This window comes from Hyla sarda, chromosome 3 (genome assembly GCF_029499605.1).
Source record: "Hyla sarda isolate aHylSar1 chromosome 3, aHylSar1.hap1, whole genome shotgun sequence".
NCBI lineage: Eukaryota > Metazoa > Chordata > Amphibia > Anura > Hylidae > Hyla > Hyla sarda.
The window spans coordinates 75,548,658-75,572,422 of NC_079191.1; the positions used below are offsets into that span (position 1 = coordinate 75,548,658).

At 43.4% G+C, this 23,765-nt stretch overlaps 1 protein-coding gene across 4 annotated transcripts in view; it reads right to left on the minus strand.

Annotated features, from left to right (window-relative positions):
- The window catches only part of NCK1 (NCK adaptor protein 1), a 117,212-nt gene that overhangs the window by 70,207 nt on the left and 23,240 nt on the right, over positions 1 to 23,765 (minus strand). For 3 of the 4 annotated variants that reach the window (XM_056564367.1, XM_056564365.1, XM_056564363.1), the window contains exons 2-3: positions 10,050 to 10,109; positions 3,273 to 3,317 (exon numbers count right to left, since the gene is read on the minus strand). The gene's annotated coding sequence lies outside the window, so the exon portion shown is untranslated. Of the gene's footprint in view, positions 1 to 3,272; positions 3,318 to 10,049; positions 10,110 to 17,908; positions 17,932 to 23,765 lie in introns of those variants that run through there. The other variant, XM_056564366.1, reaches the window with a different exon arrangement.

Consider the following 23,765-nt stretch of genomic DNA (forward strand, 5'->3'; position numbering starts at 1 on the left):
TGCTTTGCCATCCTTCTCTGCCCTTGCCTACATCTCCCACTAATCACTGCAGCTCTGCAAGAGAAGACCCCCACCATCCTGATTTGAGCAGCAGAGAGGTTCAATGTCTGATTGGCACACACCTCCCAGTTCTCAACACTAAAGAGAGCATGACTCATCAGTGGGGCTGCTTTCATAGAGGGATGTGGACAGAGATAAAGTAGATGGCTGGATAATGTATTCTTTCACTTCATGCATGTAAGAGAAAACCAGAGAGGGGAAACTGCTCTATATAGCTAATGAATGATATTTAGACAATTAAATAGGTTGATGAGAGGGAACGGATTGGCTATGGGTCTAGTTTCCCAGAGTACCCCTTTAAAGGGAATGTGTCACCAAATGTGATATTTTTTTTTTTTTAATGTTAAATAATTTTTTTCACATTTTTTTAAATATCTTTGGAAATATAAAAAAAAAAAAATAACTTCATAAAATTTGAAAAATTTAAAGGGTACCTCTCATCAAAAAAACTTTTGATATATTATAGATTAATGTATGCAGAATAACTTTACAATTGCAGGTTATTAAAAAATATGCTTCTTTCTATTTAATTTTCCACTTTGAAGAAATGACCACTAGGGGTCTCCCTACCAGTCCTGGCAGCAAGCATTTCAGACTCATGCTGGAGACCTAAACACTACGAGCTGCCAGTCTGCTTTGTTCACAAAAGAGAACACTCAGAGCTGCCAGCCTGCTTTGTTCACAGCCTGTTTGGCTGTGAACAAAGAAGGCTGGCAGCTCTGAGTGTTTAGGACTCCAGCATGAGTCAGAAATGCTTGCTGACAGGACTGATCGGGAAAAATACAATAGAAAGAAGCATATTTTTCATTAACATGCTATTGTAAAGTTATTCAACATTCATTAATCTAAAATATATCAAAAGTTTATTTGATGAGAGGTACCCTTTAACTGTTGATCAGCAGAGAGAGCTAACATGAGGAATCTGGTCAAAGCAAGCAACTTGTCTGGCTGTTGCAAATTAGACCTTGCCCGTTTACCTTCCTCCCCAGTCCATGTGCAAAAGAAGAGAGGGTGGGGGGTGGGGGGGGGGGGGGGGGTTGTAGTTTTTTTTTCCAATTCCACGGTCACCATTTTGTTGGTGTCTGAAGAGTGGTAAACAACAGACTAGATGTCTCTTGGTAGGTCACTGCTCCTCAGGGACTTCAAGAAAATGGTGCTGGCTCCACCTTTCATTTCACCAAGCCTGTGCTATGCACATGTGCAGTAAGCAGCCAGTGCTTTTCTATGAGACACTCAGTCTTAACTTCCTTATGTACTGCCTGCCATAAAGCAACTGTGTAGGTGTTGTGAGGTGACACACCACAAAGAGGCTAGAGTAATGGAAGCCCCAGTACACACTTTATTAATAAATAACATTAAAACTACATTGTCCTAAAACGAAATACATAAATGAAATGCTTTATCTTGATTAAATTTTATTTATTAAAAAAATTTAATGGTGACACATTCCCTTTAAAGAGTCATAAAAAATCCACATCTTATGACTCCCTTCAAGCAGGTACATTTAAAGCCACCATGCAGCAGTTCTTCAGCGGCGGATCTGCAGTGTAAAATACACTGTGGGTCCACTCGTGTGAACGTACCCTTACAGCGACCATGTCACTTCCCACGAAGAGGATATGGCTTAACTGGAAAGGGGTGTGGCCTCTACACACACCAGATTTACCATAATTTACACTAGAGAGCTAGCTTAAAATTGTAGCTTAAATCTATCCTAGCACAAAACAAGCATAGATTTCAAAGAGCAGTGCATGGGGTAGCAGCTAAAATTAAAGATTTATTAAGAGGGATGTGAGATGACATTCATAGAAAATGACCCCCCTAAAATCAATTTACATACGCCAATATTAAAAGGGAACCGGTCACCATCACTTTTATGCTGCCTGAAAACCCCCAATGACGTTTGTCCATGTCAGAAGATACCAGGAAAGAAATACTAGTTAACAGAAAGGATATCGTAAAACTCTCTTGCTTTTCATATCGAGCACGTAATGAAGGAACTGCATTCTCAAAACTTCCCTGTCTCGAAGGCCCTTTTCCTCATACTTCACGAGAAATGGAGGCTTTAGAAAAATAGTAACATTAGTTTTCTTGTGAAGTGTGAGGAATATTGGTGGCCAGCCAAACGCAGAACTGGATATATCATTCTGCTTACCGTGGCATCCCAGGACCTAATGGATACATACATGTGATCTATTCTAGTTTAGTTCTATAAAGTCAGTCTACTCACAATATTAAAAGGAGATATTCAAAATGTAAAAAAATCTTAGCTAATTTCTTTCAGAAAACGTTCCCTGTCTGTCTCCATGTTGTGTGTGTTTCTGCAGTTCAGTTCCATTGAAGTGAAAGGAGCCAAGTTGTAATACCACACACAACCTGGAGACAGACAGCGTTTTTTTTAAAGAAATTAGCTCTGTTTTTCTTTCTTTCTGGATAATTCCTTTAATCAAAAATCTCCATTTTAAAATCTGGCAGGAGAGAAAGAGAAGACGCCGTAAAGACCACGGTGTGGATTCACACTGGAGATAAAGAATGCATTTTGTGTAGAGTACACTTCAAAATAAGTGTGACAAGCCATAAGTAGTGTCGATTTCTCCATATGAACATGCACTAATAGGAGAGCAAAGTGACCTTGTGATCACTGTAAAATTATTTTGCTTAAATAGTACCTTTACCTTCTGATATGAGCATTCAGACCCAACCAATAAGTAGAGTAAGCCTGGAGGAGTGCGGGAGAGCTTTATGTCACATGACCAGGACACAAACATTATTATATTATATTATATTATATTATATTATATATATATATATATATATATATTTATTATATATATATAGATAGAGGACAGGTACACATTAAAAAATGTATAGCACCCTAACAACAAACCAAAAATATATACAGTATATACAAACCTGCAAATACAAATCCAGATTTACACTTAACATAAAACATTTATAATCTGCCCTCTGATAAAAACAGCATTCAAAAGGGGTTGTCCAGTTGAATTTTTTTTTATTTTCCTATGGTATACTGTTAGCGGACACCGGCCAGAGATGGCACGTTCTTATACCGGAGACTACGAGAGATCAGAAGAGGTTAGGTAAAGTGTGATATTTCAATAGGCAGCCTGGGGACAATAAGAAAATAATGAATTCTACCTGACAACCCCTTTAATGTCGAAGGGCCTTAGGCAATATGTTTATTTGCATACCTTCGCCACATCAAATCTTTCAAGTTTTCCAAATCCAGGGAACACCTAAAAACAGAAAAGACAAAAATAAGAAAAAAAAGGCACAAAAGCGCATAGATAAAATATGTGGACGAAAGCTAACAAACATTTAGACATTGGAAACACAGGAAACACAGACATTGGAAATAAAAGTTAAAGGGGTTCACTTATCCAAGACAGTGGTGTCAAACAAACGTGCCAAATATAGCCACTTTTAGACTACATATGGCAAAAAGAAATCTATGGATCCTGCAGAGATATATAAATATATATAAAAAAAAAAAATTTAAATATATATATTTATTAAATTATATATTATATATAGCTATTTATCCTGGGAAAACCTCACCCGGCCTTATTCCCTCACAGCCACTTCTAAAATTATGACAGTCTGATGTGACAAAAAAGTGACATCATACTGAGCTGACCTATAATGTGTGAGCTGAGAGAAGCGATGGCCCGGCAAGTTTAAAAGGCAAGAGAGAAATGAGACTGCACTCACCATCCAACAACATATTATTCATTCATGTGTATGTGCAGGCTGGTGCAGAGGCAGTGGCAAACCGGTACTGCGCTTCTTCATGTTGGTGGAACAACGGCTTGAAGAAGCACAGTCTAGCGTGAAACAGCCTCTCCCGGTTTGCCCCTGCATCCGCACCTGCCTGCACCATCATATGACTGCACTCACCATCCAACTACGTTTTATTCAGTCTCATTTCTTTCTTGCCTTTAAAAATGTGCTGACCTTTTAGCAAGGCTCAAAGACCACCACTTTATCTTATACGGGCACTGAGGAAAAGTGGTGGTCTCAGAGGTATTTACTGCTGGATCGTGTAAAAAAAAAAAAAAAAGTAAGTTAAATCGTATATAAATATAGTACATAGTACATTTATGATGCATAAAGGTCATAGAAAGCGGTCATAACTTTACATGCCCTGTCACATATTAAAACGTTATGCCAAAAGTAAAGTAAGCTTCGATATGCTGTGTGGTCAACTTGACCAAAAAAACACATTCTTCTCAACGCGATAAAGCATTACTCAGGCTTAGCAACGGAACGCAAAAATATGTTTCAAGGCTGTCAAACCCGACTTCATAGTAGGTCGTAACAGGACGACATGAGATACACCTAAACCAATACATCCACAAACAGGGAAATTCTTCTATTCTCTCATCCTATTGTCCACCTCTTGTTGGCTCATTTCAAGTGTCAGCCATTCCGTAAGAAGGAAAGAGTAAGATCGAGTAATGGAGCAAGCAAAAAGGCATGTAGGTCATGGGGGGACATTTATCGTTGTTGCTTTGGTAAGGGTTCTAAAGACATTTTTTTTGCTTATGTACTACATATTTATCATACTAACACAGGGGTTTGATAAATTTGGAAAACATAAGCAAAAACACAAAAGTCTCAGTTGAGACTTTTTTTGGCGACTTTTTAAATTTGCTCACGGGAGTTTTGTATAGATTTGCGACTTTTTAAAAGGGGTTGGCCTTTTTTTTTGCCTACTTGCAACATTGACACATCATAAATACCTGACCACTGCATAGGGAAAACTGAACTTTGCTTATGTAAAACTGTTTGCAACTTTATGCTTACTCACTTTGTGCGCCCATAGAGCATATTCCTACTCCTACCCCCACCCCCACCCTTGTTGGCAGCTCAATGTAATCTAGTCCTGTTGTAGGACCTTCTGAGGGTGGGAATAGCCAATGTCAGCTGCCGTTGCGTCAGCTATCCCCGACCTCACTGCGCTGCCAGCCGCAGCAATGTGATCCTATAAACTTGGATGTCAAGGAAGATCTCAATCGTGTCACTAGACTAGGACCTTCCTTGGAATCCCACAACTATGATCGCGGATGCACAAGCGGTACCCCGGGTGCCTTCAGCTGTTGCAAAACTACAACTTCCAGCATGTTAAGTTGTAGTTTAGGAACAGCTGGGGGCACCCTGGTTGGGAAACACTGCCTTCGAGAGAAAAAGTCAATGACTAACCATTAATGCTATGTAACCCTCGAATCTTTACCTCATGAAATAGCTGAGATTTTGTTTAATAGTAGCCATGGCTTTGTTCACATTGCAAGTCAAACTGTCTAGGCATATTAACTTCTAGACATTTATGGGATGTTACAGCAAGAGTAGCTTGTGGTGCTATGCTGTTTATGCAGCTCCCACACATGCAATTCTGCTACCGATCCCGTGTGGAAGCACTTTAAAAAGGTATGTCACATGGGGCGCACCTTAAGCATATTTCACGCGTCAGATGCGCAGTCAAACGGCAGTCACATGAGCGAGCTCTTTGCTGCGGCTGGGTAGCTATGTGTGTTCGCCTGTAGCAGAAGATTTTCCACCGGCAATAAGACGACTCACAGAGCTACACAGCAGAAGCAGGGAGCTCACTCTTGCGACTGCAGTTTAAGCAAATGCAGCTTGAAATAAGCTGCAGAAGCGCTCTGAGAGACTATACACTAAGAGTGTATTCACACGTACAGTATTCTGCGCATATTTGATGTGGGGGAATTGAAGCTGTAGATTTTATGCAGTGTTCAGTCATTTAGTTCACACAAAAATCTGCAACTTCAAATCATGCACATCAGATATGAGCTGGATACTGTACATGTGAATACACCCTAAAGGGAACGGGTCACTGCGTTCTTGCTGCCTGAACCACAAGTCATCAGGGTCGTCCCTAACGGGTTCCAGCCTTGACTGATAGACCTTTTCCTCTTTGGGTTAGAAAAAGGTCTATCAAGGCTGGTGGAGAGGGGAGAAGCTGATGTTGACCATCCTGATGACCCCTGGTTCAGACAGCATAAAAGGGATTACAAGTTCCCTATAAAGTGACACAAGAAACACTGAAGGCGAAAGGCAGAGTGAGACAGAGCATTGCTTGATTCTGAGTCAAAGTGAAGACTCTTTGGCAAACAAGGAGGAAGTTCATGGAGAAGATAAAAGAAAATGCATATATTTTTATCTATTAACCACAACTTGCTCAGTGCTTTTCTGATCTCTCGCTAGATTACGAGCCTTTGAAGGGGAGGACGGTTTCTATTTACCAATGGTAACACCAGTCTTAAATATAAACAATAGGAGCACCAGCTACTTAAAGTTCTGTAAGATGTTATACAGTGAATATACAAGTTCAAGATCCTTCTTCACACTTTACTAAACATCTAATGGGTGTTAAACCACAGGAACACCCCTGTCCTGTCAGCATTGCCAGCCGCCCAAAAGGCAGGTGCAGAGAATGTCACTGCTTGTAGTGCGCTGTCATGCACCTGCACTGCAGTAAGGCCGATGTGATCTACAGCATATCTCACAGTAACTGGCATGACCTGGATTCCCACCGTATAATACAAGCAGTGACAGAGCCGACGGTCTGAAAAATTCTTCTTATCAAATATGACAAGTGCAACAAGAAACAACACGCTCGCTCAGGTAAAACTGATGGCACTTCTATACTAATGATGCTCAGAAGAAGCTCCGTAAAGTCACACACGATACAACCACTGCGGATTTCATCTACAGATAAGCCCAAGGAAAACCTGTGGCGGATCTCATCCACATGCTGCAGATATATGCCATGCGGAGATAGGAAAATGCTGCCGCAAGCTCATTCTGCAGTGGATTTGGTGCAGGTTTCCTCCCCACATAGGCCAAGCTTAAAATACCATAATCACTACTTATATTTAGTTGGCGTGTGTACATTCTGTAGCTATGTCCCCAGCAAACAAGGTCTTAAAAGTGTTGCCCAGCCAAAAAAAATAAAAATAACTAAGCTTATCCCCTATCCACAGGACATAAGTCTAAGAATGGGGCGGTCTAGATGTGCTAAGTACATGGAGCATTAGATACTCTGCAAGTGCCCGAGATGCCAGATTAACGCCAGTGCACTCCGACATTGTATGGAGCCTGTGCTGACCCCACCACTATATGCACAGGGACAGCTGAGGCCCTGTTCCGCTCTCCCAACAGTCCAATCCCCGGCAATCCGACACTCTAGGTAGGGTATCCATTTTATTTAGCTGGATAAACGCTTTATGGGTAGTGTCAAACACGCCATATTTTGATGCAGATTTTCCTACACATTGAAGTCAATTTAGCTACTCTGACTTAAATGGATAGGAAAATATGCAGCAAAATACAGCACAAGGGACCCTGCCCTAAAAGAAAAAAAAAAATCCAGAGCAGTAAATATATGTCCTATACATTTCTCTAGGGATCAGCCATATTCCCTTGAGAAATACAGGAGGCCAAAAGTGCTGGTAGAGAGCGGCATAGGGGAAGAATATGACGATCACCACAGGAGCGCGGAGACCAGTATGGGTACTAGTAATCTCTGGTGATACAAAATGCAGCAGTAAGACCCGACCTAACCAAAGCCGTATAATAAACTGGTAGTAGCCCCCCCCCCCTTAAAGGAGTAGTCCAGTGGTGACCCAGTGGTCAACAACTTATCCCCTATCCTAAGGATAGGGGATAAGTTTGAGATTGCGGGGGGTCCGACCACTGGGGCCCCCTGCGATCTCCTGTACGGAGCCCCGACAGCCCGCGGGAAGGGGGCGTGTCGACCTCCGCACGAAGCGGCGGCCGACACACCCCCTCAATACAACTCTATGGGAAAGCCGAAGCGCTGCCTTCGGCAATCTCCGGCTCTGCCATGGAGATGTATTGAGGGGGCGTGTCGGCCGCCGCTTCGTGCGGAGGTCGACACGCCCCCTTCCCGTGGGTTGTCGGGGCTCCGTACAGGTGATCGCAGGGGGCCCCAGCGGTCGGACCCCCCGCGATCTCAAACTTATCCCCTATCCTTAGGATAGGGATAAGTTTTTCACCACTGGACTACCCCTTTAATTCTGGATGCTGAAACTAAATTAGTCTAGGCTCACATTTAGTATTTTGTTAAGAATTTTAGCCAAAACCAGGAGTAGAACCACATAGAAGAACTATAATGGAAAGATTTTAACATTTTGTCTGTGTTTTGGACCTACTCCAAGTTTTGTCTGAAAATACTCAAAATGTGGACTTTACCTTCAAATGTTGCAAACCCCCTAACACTATGCAAACATCATCTAGGTAATGCAGTCACAGGTGTGAACAATAGAAAGAATGAGAGTTGCACTCACCGCAGACACTGCAGGATCTTTTTCAAAACAGGATTTATTTCGTGTTGCAGACAAGGTTACAAATCACGCAGTGTAGGGAAGGGGGAGAACAGACCTCAGCTCCGAGCAGCTGATAAGAATCAGCTACGAATCGTTTCGCAGATAGGCGTGAACAAGCAGTTTTATCTGCGAAACGGTTCATAGCCGATTCTTATCAGCTCCTCGGAGCTGAGGTCTGTTCTCCCCCTTCCCTACACTGCGTGATTTGTAACCTTGTCTGCAACACGAAATAAATCCTGTTTTGAAAAAGATCCTGCAGTGTCTGCGGTGAGTGCAACTCTCATTCCTTCTACTGTTCTATTATGCTGTATTTCTGGACTGTTAGCACCTCCATATCCCTGCTTGTATTTTTGGCCCGAAACCTGCATAAAGGGACCCTGGACTGTGCCTATTTATCCATATTTTTTGCAGCTCAGTAGTGCCGGTTGGCTTGTTTCTACATACAAAATTTTCACAGGTGTGAACAAATTTTGGCAAATTTCATTAAAACTTCAATTTCATAATTTTTGGAGCGTGAAATAATTATAAGCATGATCTCTGTGATGCTAGATACACATCAGAACAGTTTGTGATCCCTTATTGTTTATATAAAAAAAAAAAAAAAAAAAAATTCCGGTAGACCACCGGCCCACCACCCAAACCTAATGTTTGGCCACCTGAGGCCAAACATTTCCGGGCACAGCCTGCACATAGATCTTTTATGGAAGCTTGCCGAATCAAATGGCAGGCTTTCCTAGCGCTGCAGCTGTGTCCTTTCACCTCATGTGACAAAGTGCAGTGAAGAGCGCTATGCCTGCCCGTGATGGCTGGCTGGGCTAGTCAAGTCAGAGTGAGAGATCTATGGTACATAATGTTAAATCAAATGGTGCCAGAAAGTTAAACAGATTTGTAAATTACTTCTATATATCTTAATCCTTCCAGTACTTATCAGTTGCTGTATACTACAGAAGAAGTTGTGTAGTTCTTTCAATCTGACCACAGTGCTCTCTGCTGCCACCTCTGTGTGTTAGGAACTGTCCAGAAGAGGAGCCAATCCCCATAGCAAAAACTCTCCTGCTCCGGACCGTTCCTGACACGGACAGAGGTGGTAGCAGACTGGAGAGAATTACACAACTTCCTCTGTAGTACACAGCAGCTGATAAGTACTGGAAGGATAAAGATTATTACACAAATGTTTAACTTTCTGGCACAAGTTGATTTACCAAACTTTTTTTTTTTTTTAACCAGAGTACCCCTTTGAATTGAATGTATTCCCTTTTAAAGACAAGAAAATAATGATGTTATGCCAGTGTTTCCACAACCATAGTGCCTCCAGCTTTTCCAAAACTCCCAGCATACCCAGACAGCCTTTGGCTGGGAGTTGTATTTTTGGAACAGCTGGAGGCACCCTGGTCGGAAAACTCTGATTTATGCTATGGGGATTGTATTTTATTATTTATCATCATTTGCATAAATTATTTGTATTAATTATTATTTATTATTATTTTCTGGGCTGGTTTTTCTCCCCGTATGGCCTTGACTGTGTGCGCCATACTTCAGCGCCAAATGCTGCCTCAGCAAGTGACATTTAAAAACATCAATATCCAATAATTGTATTACCTTAAAAACGGTACGATAAGTTGGACGCTCCTCCTTTGCCTAGGCACGCTGTAAATCCATCTGTAGAGAGATCGAAGATTTGGTCAACCAGTCATCAATTACTATAAGCCTTCCCCGCTACAGTCCAAAGGACCACAAACATATCCCATAGTCACAGTCTACACATAAACCACAGTAATGTTTGGACACCCCCATAGAAAATTAATAGATCACTAGCTGTACAAGAACGGTGTTTACAGTTTTCCTGCATTCCCTGGATCGACAGTGGTCCCAGCTGTCAGACTGTGACCGATCCGCTGGTTATACCCTATCCTGTAAATAGGGGCTGACTTTGTGACATGAGACAACCCCATAAACAATTATCAATCAGCCTTACTTGGATGTTGCATGTTACGATCTTTGAAGAGTTACTGTCATTAGAAACTACTGTCCATCAGACATATCAAAAGTTACTGATCGCATCGGATCTCAAAGAAATCTATGCAGAGAAATGGACTGATCTCTTAGCCACGCAGGGAGTGGAGCGCAATGTCGCCCGCTTCCCCGGCTAGTAGCTCACGATTGCAGCTGGTCTCAGGAGCGAGACCAGATACGATCAACAATTTGACATGTCTGTTGACATGACAGTAACACTTGAAACGGTGAAAATGTAAAATTAACGGTGAAAATGTAAAATTGTCATTTGGGAAAGGAGGAAACTTAAATGGGGCTGTCCAGGTTAGAAAACACAATGTATACACAATAAGTAAGACTGAGTTGAAGAGGATGTCCACTGTAAGACAACTTATCCTCTATCAACAGGATAGGGGATAAGTATGTAATTGTGGGGGGCCACGGCCATTGATTTCTAAGGAATCACTAAAATACTAGTGGACAGCACATCTCCGGCACTCCCATACAGAGAATGGAACATATACAGTCTGCAGTCTAAGCCCCGTTCTGCAGAATGAGGAAGGTCCTAGTGTTTAGACCCCCCACAATCAGACTCTTATTCCCTATCCTGTGGATAGAGAATAAAGGGGTTGTCCAATGAAGGACCACTGAAGAGGGGACTCCAAATGATGAGGATCCTCACCTCTTAGTTACAGAGAAAGTCTACTGCTCTGGAGGACCTGTCCAGTCTTGCATTACGTATACACCTCATTGATGTGAATTTGCACTGCTATGTAATTCTTCATGTGTCCTGTGGGAGTGCTGCAGGAAAACTGCACATTTACTGTCAGGTTCCTACAGATGATCACTGGGATTCCATTAGGGGATGGCTTCTGACAAGTAGGAATTGTCCAATGTAGGTAACCCCTTTAATTCATCACTCGTGTGTGACCAGGCCATTGGAACTTCTTTAATGGACAAAATGTAAGAGGAAAAAAAAAAAAAAAAAAAAAAAAAAAAGGTCCACATATTCCCCCAGTGAAAGAGTGATTGACAAATGCAGCCTATAGCAGCAATATTGATGGGGTTCTCCGCCCTCGACATCTCATGCGAGACATTTTTTAACATTTTTGTGCTGCCCGGAGATTGCGGTGGATCCCAGCGTCTGTCCAACACCCCCACCCATGCGTGTGGAGAATGGAAAGGTACAGCTCTCACAGGATTCAGTGACATCGCATAAAAACCTACATAAATCGGACCCCTAGATCTAAAGAATTGAAGTCCACAACAAATAATCAATATCAAATTTTATTCGATATAATAATGTGTGATATATATATATATATATATATATATATATATATATATATATATATATATATATATACACACACACACACACACCGGACAACAATGAAAATCCCACCCCATAAAAACATATACCGCACAGACAGACAATTTAAAAACGTGTGGTGGGGTAACACCAGATAAATGCAATTGATAATGTATATGGAGTGACAAATAGATTGAGGTAATGCTAAATTGCAAAGCAATATGCTATAAGTTAGCTAGAAAACTTACTGATGTACACCATATAGGTATTTAGTTATTGCAATATGTCACACTCCACACACTAAAAAGTACTATAGTGGTGACCAATAAAAAAATATCACAATGGACACAGATATGCCCCAGTAAGAGAAAGTGCTCAAGTACTATATGGTAATGGCTACAATGGCTTTTAGAGCAGCATTCACATGTAATAAGGCATAATCCCCATCATATCATAAGGCACAGTGGTCACTATAACTACATCAGAGTACTAACCAATATATGCATTATCTCCAACTCCGGTGTTCCCCCACCTCACACTTCAATGCGTTTCATTACGTTTCGTCTGGGAGTGATGAGGAGGGGGGACAACAGGAGCTATATATATCCGGGGGGCCCTCGGCACTGACCAATTGCTGAAAAACTTGCGTTGGCGCCTCCTGTTATGGCGCTTGGCGTGTCACGCCCGGCGTCTCTGTATCGCCGGAAACAAGTAATCTCGCGGGATCAGCCGCGAGTAGCGACGTCACCCGGGGGAGGAGGAAGTGGTCCGGCGCAACAGAAGACCCAGGCATGAGCACCCAAGCACACTGCCACCTTGCCACTATATTGGGTCCGGGCAGATCACCCCAAAGCCCTGCCTTACTGCAATGGAAAGACATATAAACATTCTAGGACACATATAGTCTATTTAAATAGCGTTACCAATATCTCCTATTAAATAAGTATATCTCTGAGAGTTATCACAATATTATTCATGGGAATCTGTGAAGAGTGAAAGTGTGATGTGAAAAGCTGTGCAAATGTGAACACAATAAAATAGTGATACCCCTAAGTGTGTGAAAGTGACATTGCCCCTGCTGGGGAACACCCATTTTCTTCTGCCAGGAGCTCACACAATGTGAGCAAGGGGAAAGGTATGATACAGAGCTTTTTAAAGCTCAGAATTTTATTTTTTTTTTTGGGGCAGGAGGGGTGTTAGGAGTAGTTAGGGGTATTAGAAAATATGGTTTGATGACAGGTACTCTTTAAAATTCTAAACATCAGAGACACACACTTAAAATACATATATAAAAGAGATGGTAGCAATTGAAAATCGGGGCGTACTGGGGATGTACAGAGTAAAACAAAAATTACAAATCCAACACACCATGCACTAGGTAATCCCCAAATCTGCCTGCAATCTGATTGGTTTATATGGTATATAGATCTCCAGTTAATTGATTTGTTGGATAACCACGGAAGGAACTATTGCGGAACAACCATATGGGCGGGCATTCTGGTGGTGATCGAGTGTTTGATTACATGCGGGTATCCTATTCTGTATAATGTATTTTGCTCTTTTATTGTGATCTTTTTATGTATACTTTGTATACCCTTCTTCACATTGCACTCCTATGGTGTGTTGGATGATATTGCACATATAATTGTAATTATTTTTACTCTGTTTATCCCCAGTATGCCCCATTTTTCAGTTACTACCATCTTTTATATATGTATTTTAAGTGTTTGGAACTTTAAAAGGAAAACTGTCAGCTTAATCACCCACACTAAACCCAATACACAGAATTATAGTGCGAGTGACCAGGAGTCCAAAAGGGTTCACTTACAAAAATCAGCCCAGTTGCATCTTGGATTTCAGCTCCAGAAGATCTTTGGCTATATTCAGTTAATTGCACGCTAAAGGCGGGACCCTGCCGGCTGGCCGCCCCTGCCTCTGTCCGTCTACTTACACAACTGCTCCCTCAATTAACATATTCATCTTCTGCGACTCCACATCCTAGTGACGTGGGGTCGACTGTCATGTGAGCGCTCCACTCTGTAGCGAGAGCGCACGGGCTGGTGGAAACAGACAGCTCTCAGAGCGGATGTGTAAGACGACGGGCAGAGGCAGGGGCGGCCAGCCGGCAGGGTCCCGCCTCTAGCGTGCAATTGACTGAATATAGCCAAAGATCTTCTGGAGCTGAAATCCAAGAAGCAACTGGGCTGATTTTTGTAAGTGAACCCTTTTGGATTCCTGGTCAGTCACACTATAATTCAGTGTATCGGGTTTAGTGTGGGTGATTAGGCTGAGTGACCAGGAGTCCAAAAAGGGTTCACTTACAAAAATCAGTCCAGCTGTTTCTTACATTTCGGCTCCATTAGATCTTTGGCTATATTCAGTCAATTGTGCGCTAGAGGCGGGACCCTGCCGGCTGGCCACCAATGTCTCTGTCTGTCTCCTTACACAGCCGCCTCTCAATTAACATATTCATCTTCTACGACTCCACGTCCTAGTGTTGTGGAGTTGCCAGTCACGTAAGGGCTCTGTAGCAAACACAGCACTCACATCATTACGGCTGTATATATTCCGCCAGCGCATGCGCTCTCGTGACCAGCGACCCCACATCACTAGGACGAGGAGTCACTGAAGATGAATATACTAAAAGGGATACTCCCCTGGAAACCTTTTTTTTTTCCCCCAAATAATCTGATGCCAGAAAGTTACTCAGATTTGTAAATTACTTCTATTTAAAAATCTTAATCCTTCCAGTACTTATCAGCTGCTGTATGCTTCACAGGAAGTGCTTTTCTTTTTGAATTTCCTTTCTGTCTGACCACAGTGTTCTCTGTTGACACCTCTGTCCATTTTAGGAACATGAGAGGTTTGCTATGGGGATTTGTTCCTGCTCTGGACAGTTGCTGACATGGACAGAGGTGTCAGCAGAGAGCACTGTGGTCAGTCAGAAAGGAAATTCAAAAAGAAGAGGACTTCCTCTGGAACATACAGCAGTTGTTAAGTACTGGAAGGGTTAAGATTTTAAGTAATTTACAAATCTGTTTAACTTTCTGGCAGCAGTTGATTTAAAAATGTTTTACAGTGGGAGTACTCCTTAAATGGAGGGGGTGGCTATGTAAGGGGACTGACAGAGGCAGGGATGGCCAGCCGTCAGGGCCTGTAGGGCGCAATTGAGTGAATATAGCCAAAGATCATGTGGAGCCGAAATCTAAGGAACAACTGGACCGATTTTTTTAAGCGAAGCCATTTGGACTCCTGTTCATCCACACTATAGCCAAGTTTATTGGTTTAGTGTCAGTGACCTGGTGGACAGTTTTTCTTTAAAACAAAAAAAAAAAATAATAAAAACTTTTTTTATATTTTTCTGCTGCAGTCAGTTCATTTGTAGCAGCAATACATGAAAATGTAAAAATACAAGGGGAGATTTATGAAAACCTGTCCAGAGGAAGTTGTTGAGTTGCCCATAGCAACCAATCAGATCGCTTCTTTCATTTTTCAGAGGCCTTTTCAAAAATGAAAGAAGCGATCTGATTGGTTGCTATGGGCAACTCAACTGGGCAACTTTCCCCATGGACAGGTTTTGATAAATCTCCTCCACAATGTCTCACCCTATTACTACGCATGAACATTTACCACGTAATAGCGCAGTACAGACTAGTAGAGATCGGGGCTTCTATTTTAGCTGAGAATCCAATAGACATAATTGAGAACAGGCGGCTTCCGGAGGACGCTCCTGAGGATAGCGGAGAGAGAGAGACTTGGAGGCCGAATCGTCGCTCATCTCCAGTAATTAAATGAAAACACATTTTCTGCTCCTAAAATCACTGTTTATATTCTCCATGTAACTTCAAGAACATAAATTGCGTAAATAGGAAATTCCAAATGTCTGAGCTTTCCAAGTTCCAACTGGATACGTACACTCCTACTCCGAGGCCATTTATTAGGCAACAATAGGGAACATTAAAGGGGTACTCCGGTGCTTAGACATTTATCCCCTATCCAAAGGATAGGGGATAAGATGCCTGATCGCGGGAGTCCCGCCACTGGGGACCCCCGGGATCATGCACGCGGCACCCCGTTTGTAATCAGTCCCCGGAGCGTGTTTGCTCCGGGACTGATTACCGGCGACTACAGGGCGGGCGGCGTGTGACGTCACGCTCCGCCCCTCAAAGCAAGCCTACGGGAGGGGGCGTGATAGCTGTCACACGGGGGCGTGACGTAACACGCCGCCCGCCCTGTAGTCGCCGGTAATCAGTCTCGGAGCGAACACGCTCCAGGGACTGATTACAAACGGGGTGCCACATGCATGATCTCGGGGGTCCCCAGCGGCGGGACTCCCGCGATCAGGCATCTTATCCCCTGTCCTTTGGATAGGGGATAAGATGTCTAAGCACCGGAGTACCCCTTTAAGATGCCACAAATGCTCTAAGACCATGTGCACAGGGCAGTTTTATGGCTCCGTATTGTATGAAGCTACAGTAGCGCACACAAGAAAGGTGTATGGCGGTGGTCTCTTAACTGTGGACCTCCAGCTGTTGCAAAACTACAACTCCCAGCATGCTGGGAGTTGTAGTTTTGCAACAGCTGGAGGTCCACAGATCGGACACCATTGGTGTATGGAGTACCAAGGCACCTCCATATGCCTCCGATTCCATACAAAAAGTTGCCTAAGTAAGCCTAAGGCCATGTTCACACAGTGGAAAATATGCAGAAAGGACATTCGGCAAATAGAGGGTGCCAGCTTGAACATGCGGACCATAGGACCTCTCCGAAATGCTCCATAGACACCAATGCATTTCGGTCAATGGCTGTCCGGGCATGCTGGGAGTTGTTGTTTTGCAAAAGCTGGAGGTCCGCACTGCGGTGACCACTGGTGTATGGAGTCCTAAGGCACCTCCATATGCCTCCGATTCCATACAAAAGAGGTTGCAGGTACGTCCATGGCCATTTTCACAAGGCAGAAATTTTGCAGAATGGACATTAGGCCAATAGTGGGTGCCAGCACTGGAACATGCCGGCGATAGGACTGATCCTAAATGCGAGATTTCCATAGACTGCAATGCATTACCGAGCAGATTCTGCCGAAAGGATTGACACATCAATTCTTTCAGTGGAGGCCGGAATCAAGATTTTCGCGGAAGATGTTTCTGCCGCGGAAATTCGGCTGTGGGCACAGGGCAGCAGAATCCCATTGAAAACAATTTTCAGAGTGGAATTAGGCCATGTGTGAACGAACATGGCCTAAAGGCTCTGCTGCAGATAATTCTGCAGCTAATCAGAAAAAAAATAAAAAATAAATAAAAAAAGGGGAAGATCCAGTAAAAATAGAGATTAAAACAGCCTAAAAAAAAATAAAAATAATAGTATACACACCATACTCAATCCCAAGCCTTTCCTGTGCCAACACTTTCCAATGAGAGCCAAGAACACATATTTATATATATATATATATATATATATATATATATATATATATATATATATATATATATATATATATACACACACTGCATTGACTTAAAGGGGTACTCTGCTGCAAGACATCTTATCCCCTATCCCACTCTTGAACAAACTGTTCCTAACGCTGGAGCAGTGATGTCATAGCCCTGCCCCTCATGATGTCACTCGTCCGCCCCCTCAATGCAAGTCTATGGGAGGGGGCGTGACAGTCGTCACGCCCCCTCCCAAAGACTTGCATTGAGGGGGTGGGGCATAACATTGAGGGGGCAGGGCTATGACGCCACGATCTCACAGCGCCGGCTCCTGCGTTCGGAACAGTTTGTTCCAAACGCTGAGCAGCGGAGTACCCCTTTAAGTAAATGACCCCCTCGTTGGACTCCTGTTCCCTCACACTATAACTTTTTAACTTGATTTGGGTGACTGTTTTCCTTTATATTATGATATATATTTTGTTTGTTTAGTAGCCTATAGATTATGCATGAAACTGTGTTTTGGCTTTACGTTTTTGATGTATTTGCTAAGCAAATCTGTCACTGTATTTGCTGAATGTACAGAGTAACAGAAAATAGCTTTCTGTATGAAAAAAGGACATCTACATTTATGTATAGTGAAACAATAACAAGCTTGTATGGCCCAGTCTATAGACTGCTTTACAAATTAGGAAGGCCTCTAAACTGCGAGGATTTACAATGCTTACAGTTTCTTCTGGCAAATGGTCATAATCTGTAAATTAAGACAGGCCCAAACAGTCACATGACCTCACGGATTGGAAGCATTTCACGGTGATTTACTCCTCTCACAACTCCATCTGCTGACCGGATATTACAGAACAAAAAGATTATTTTTATTTTATAACTTTCATAAAAGGCCTTACTATCCTTCATTTAGGCATTAATAGACATGTAACAGCTAATGCTCAGGGTGCAGCCTCCCCCACCAGTCTGAGGAAAAGGGGGAAACATGATTAAACTATTCCTCTAAATGATTCAGACTTTCTCCTGCAAACCATTCCAATGTCTCCCTCAAACTGAAAGAAGAATGGATCTTCTGTGACATTACCATGAAGCAAGCCTTGGGGTGAAATCACAGAAATAAATAGGTGCAATGAGTTAACATGCCTAGAGCCTAAGAAAATCCTAAAATGAGAGACTTTTGGAATACACTTACCGTACCAATTTAGCTCTATGCAGATTTTCCTCACTCAGCATAGACATCATAACATTCAGTAGAACTGCAGGGGTGACATGTGATACCACACCAGCCTTTATAAAGTACTACGTACTGGTGTAAGAGGAATATTATAGGGCTATGGCCTTTTTTCTGAGTTTCAACAGTTTTTCTACACAATTTTTGCGTCATTTCAATACCCATCATTTAACGGTTTAAACAGTTTGGGCTCCAATACTTTGTGGTCTAGTGGTCCGACTGGCTCTACCCGAGATGTACTCGCAAGTTGCAGATTGGTTTTAGGTCAGCCCAAGGTCTTAGCTAGGCCTCGGTGCCTGGCATGGCTTTGCACTTAAAGTTGCCACTAGAGATGAGCGAACTTACAGTAAATTTGATTCGTCACAAACTTCTCGGCTCGGCAGTTGATGACTTTTCCTGCATAAATTAGTTCAGCCTTCAGGTGCTCCGGTGGGCTGGAAAAGGTGGATACATTACTAGGAAAAAGTCTCCTTGGACTGTATCCACCTTTTCCAGCCCACCGGAGCACCTGAAGGCTGAACTAATTTATGCAGGAAAAGTCATCAACTGCCGAGCCGAGAAGTTTGTGACGAATCAAATTTACTGTAAGTTCGCTCATCTCTAGTTGCCACCTTTCTTGCAAAAAAAAATAAATACTGGCCATGCTAATTTGCATAGTTCTATATGTGTAACATCACAGGATACATATATGAGGGGGGGAAATTTTGTCCTTTTCTGACCCCTATAACCTTTTTATTTCTCTTTATATGGGCCTGTATGAGAGTTAATTTTTTGCGCCCCGATCTGTAGTTTTTAACAGTACCATTTTAGTTTTGATGTGACTTTTTAAATCCTTATTTTTTTATTAAAGCGTACCTGTTAGATCCAACAAAAAAAAATTTTTTTTTTAAATATATCACTCAGTACCTAATCCTGACCATGTATAGTGCTGGGCGGTATACCGGTTCATACCGAATGTTTTGTCCTGCATGATATGAATTTTTCCCATACCGCAATACTGGTTGGGCCCTTCCTCCTCAGAAATGAATGAATTATCAACCCTGCACTCCGCTGTCCCCACATCGGGGAACTAATCATATGTGACCCACGAGCGCTGTTCTGCTTCTCCCCCCCCCCCCCCCCCCATTAATTATCAGCCCAGCGCTGCGCTGTCCCCATCTGGGAACCAATCACATGTCACCCGCAAGCACTCTCCTCCTCGTCCTCCTGTTTGTTGCGGGCCACCGGCGCTGGAACTCTATACTGTACACTGTGTCCCTATGCCTGAGCTGCAAAAGATAAACAAAATAAACTTTAACTCACCTCCCATTGGTCTGGTACCGGCTTCACCTGCTTCCTGGGGACGGGAACGTTGGAGAGCCGTCAGCCTATCAGCGGCCGCAGCGATGTTTCACCTCGGCCGGTGATAGCTTGAGCGCACTGTCATGTAAGAAGCCGGCTTCTTACATGACAGTGCACTCAACCCATCACCAGCCGATGCAGAACATTGCTGCGGCCGCTGATAGGCTGACGGCTCTCCAACGTTCCCGCCCCCAGGAAGCAGGTGAAGCCGGTACCAGACCAACGGGAGGTGAGTTAAAGTTTATTTTGTTTATCTTTTGCAGCTCAGGCATAGGGACAGTGTACAGTATAGAGTTCCAGCGCCGGTGGCCCGCAACAAACAGGAGGACGAGGAGAGCAGCGCTTGCGGGTGACATGTTCCCCGATGGGGACAGTGCAGCGCTGGGCTGATAATTTTTGGGGGGGGGGAGAAGCAGAACAGTGCTCGCAGGTCACATGATTGGGGGGGGGGGGGGGGGGGGAAGAGAAATACCGTTAAATACCGTGGAACTGCCATAAGATACCGTGATACACATTTTTAGTCATACCGCCCAGCTCTAACCATGTACATCTAATCTTTGTCTAGCACCTTTATTTATTACACTTTTAATTTAGCTCACTAGTCTGAATTCCTCTCAAAAAGGGAGGGGGCGTGGCCTCACTGTACAGGTCTCCGCCCCCTCCCACAGTATGCTGTCTGCTCACATCTCCCCTAGCATTAGCAAAACTACAACTCCCAGCTTGTCCTCACTGACAGTAGCGGGACACAAGCTGACAGTGGGAGGATTTTTCCCCCAGCTGTGAGCCCTGCGCTCACAGCTGTCAATCAAGGAAGTGTGTCCATGACATAGGTGATTATGCATGGACACAGCAGGACTAGTATGTGTCCAAACAGGCAGGGGGGGGGGGGGCAGTTGTTTGACTGGCTTTTTCAGTAGGGAATACAGAAAATGTTCTAATGAAAGCAATTGCAAAACCTAGAATATGACATTTTCACACTTTTTTGTTATGTATATAATTCCATATGTGGTTAATTCATAGTTTTGATGCCTTCAGTGTGAATCTACAATTTTCATAGTCATGAAAATAAAGAAAACTCTGAATGAGAAGGTGTGTCCAAACTTTTGGTCTGTACTGTATTTTGTCTATATTCAATCTTAACCCATATTGGAACTGTTAGAGGAGAGTGCTGACCTATGCCCACCTCCTGGCACAAACATAGGTACCAGGCCTAGGAGCAAAGACCACAAGCAAACACAGAGGTCACCAACCTCCCAGAGCACCTGTGCTCATATACATGACTGCCCCCGTTTCCTGTCTGCTGCGGTTACATCTGACAGGACTGAGCACAGAATCATTGAAGCAATTTACACATTTTAACACTTTTTTCTTCAAATCAATACACCAATAACAAGATGAATGTTCAGCACTTAACACATTACTGCCCGCCCTGGATCTGACATGAGACGGGGAATCTATATGAAGCTCATTAGACTACACCGAGGATGCACATTATACTACCCTGGAGACAAATCATGGCCGCAAATGTGACAAAATATAGATGAATATTTCATAAAGGTGCTGATACATATCGTGAGTACAATACTTGTGTATCTCCCGCTCTCCCATATAGATGCATGGAGGGGGCAGATCGACCCCAATCCGTGCACAAGGAGTGCCGGGGTGTCATGCAGGAGAACACAGTAAAACAATGGTGTATCCCTTTAAATCATACATTACTTATCCTGTACTGATCCTGATTTATATCCTGTATTATACTCCAGAGCTGCACTCGCTATTCTGCTGGTGTAGTCACCATGTACATACATTACTGATCCTGAAATACGTCCTAACAACTGATTGTACGGTATCCACTACAATCCTCCAACCACAGCGGCTCCAGCCCCTTGAGTGAATGAGGCAGAAGCTCAGACAGCCCTGTCTTCCCAGATTGCATCCGCCACCAACAGTCCCAGAAGGCGCATTATCATTCCCCCTGCATGGGGGGGGGGGGGGGGGGGGGGGGAATCATGGGTGAGAGGGTGAGGTCCACTTGCAGCAGGCCCTTCCCAAAATATTCGTGCGCCATTTCTTAGACAGAGTGAGGAGAGAGCCCATGCGCCGTCCAGAGACCCGCCAAAATCAGTGGGTGAACGGACTTTTCTCTAATAAGAATGAGAATCTAAAAAATAAAGCAATATATCTCCCTTTAAAAGGGGTACTGCGGTGGAAAATAATATATATTTTTTTAATAAACTGGTGCCAAAAAGTTAAACAGATTTGTAAATTAATTTGAGTAGAATACAGACATAGCGCACATCTACAATCTTGTATAATGATCTGATTGCTTCTCAGCACAATATCGAAAACTAACAGGTCAAGGCCACCTATTCAAGGCCACCTATTCAGAGTGGGTCCCTAACGTCCCTAGCATAAAATGGCGTAGCACCAGGCGGCGACCACCACCGCCGCGACACCAGTGCCCACGGGGGGGGGAGCGACCCACTGGCAGAGCGGCCCCAATGCCTCTCAAACCAGTCTATAGGCCGCACCCGCCCGCAGACACAGCGCCACGGCAGCAACAGACGCCGTACTTTTTGATCAAAAATGTATTCTAACAACCTGTTAGTTTTCGATATTGTGCTGAGAAGCAATCAGATCATTATACAAGATTGTAGATGTGCGCTATGTCTGTATTCTACTCGAATTCAGATTTGTAAATTACTTCTATTAAAAAATCTTAATCCTTACAGTCCTTATTAGCTGCTGTATACTACAGAGGAAATTTTCTTTTTGCATTTCTTTTCTGTCTGACCACAGTGCTCTCTGCTGACACCTCTGTTCATTTTAGGAACTGTCCAGAGCAGTATAGGTTTCTTATGAAGATTTTTTCCTGCTCTGGACAGTTCCTGACATGGACAGAGGTGTCAGCAGAGAGCACTGTGGTCAGACAGAAAAGAAATGCAAAAAGAAAAATTTCCTCTGTAGTATACAGCAGCTAATAAGTACTGAAGGATTAAAATTTTTTATTTTTTTTCTTCTTATAGAAGTCATTTATAAATCTGTTTAACTTTTTGGCATCAGTTGATTTAAAAAAAAAATAAAAGTTTTCCACCGGAGTACCCCTTTAACCCCTTAAGGACCAAGGGCATATATGTACACCCTGAGTACAGTCCCTTTCTATAACAACAGCCGAGACCCGTGGCTAATAGCGCGCATCACCGATCGAGGTGCTGAGAGCTGTTAACCCTTTAGAAGCGGCGTTCAAAGTTGATAGCCGCGTCTTAAGTTGTAAAAATGCACCCCTGGCAGCTCAGTTGGGCTGACTGGGACCATCGCGGTGAAACCGTGATGTCCCGATCAGCTAGGACTCATCAGGAGGGTCCGGTACCTGCTTCCTCCGCGTCTGATCGCCGAATGACTGCTCCGTGCCAGAGATTCAGGCAGGAGCAGTCAAGCGGCAAAATCACTGATCAATGTTATCCTATGGGATAAAAATTACCAGTGTAAGAGATCAGTGTGTGCAGTGTTAGAGCCTTCATACCGCCCCGTACATGAAAAAAATAAAAAAAAGTTATAGGGGTCAAATGACAATTTTAAAACGTATACATTTTCCTGCATGTAGTTATGATTTTTTTCAGAAGTACGACAAAATCAAACCTACTGTAACTGCCGGTGTATAAGACGACCCCCAACTTTTAGAGTTAAAATATAGAGTTTGGGATATACTAGCCATTTAAGACTACCCCTGTTACCGCGATGTACGGTATCCTTGAAATTCCCCCCACATTTGTGGTCAGCAGCTCCCCCCCCCCCCCCCCCACATTTGTGGTCAGCAGCTCCCCCCCCCCCCCACATTTGTGGTCAGCAGCTCCCCCCCCCCCCCACATTTGTGGTCAGCAGCTCCCCCCCCCCCCCCACATTTGTGGTCAGCAGCTCCCCCCCCCCACTTGTGGTCAGCAGCTCCCCCCCCCCCACATTTGTGGTCAGCAGCTCCCCCCCCCCCCCCACATTTGTGGTCAGCAGCT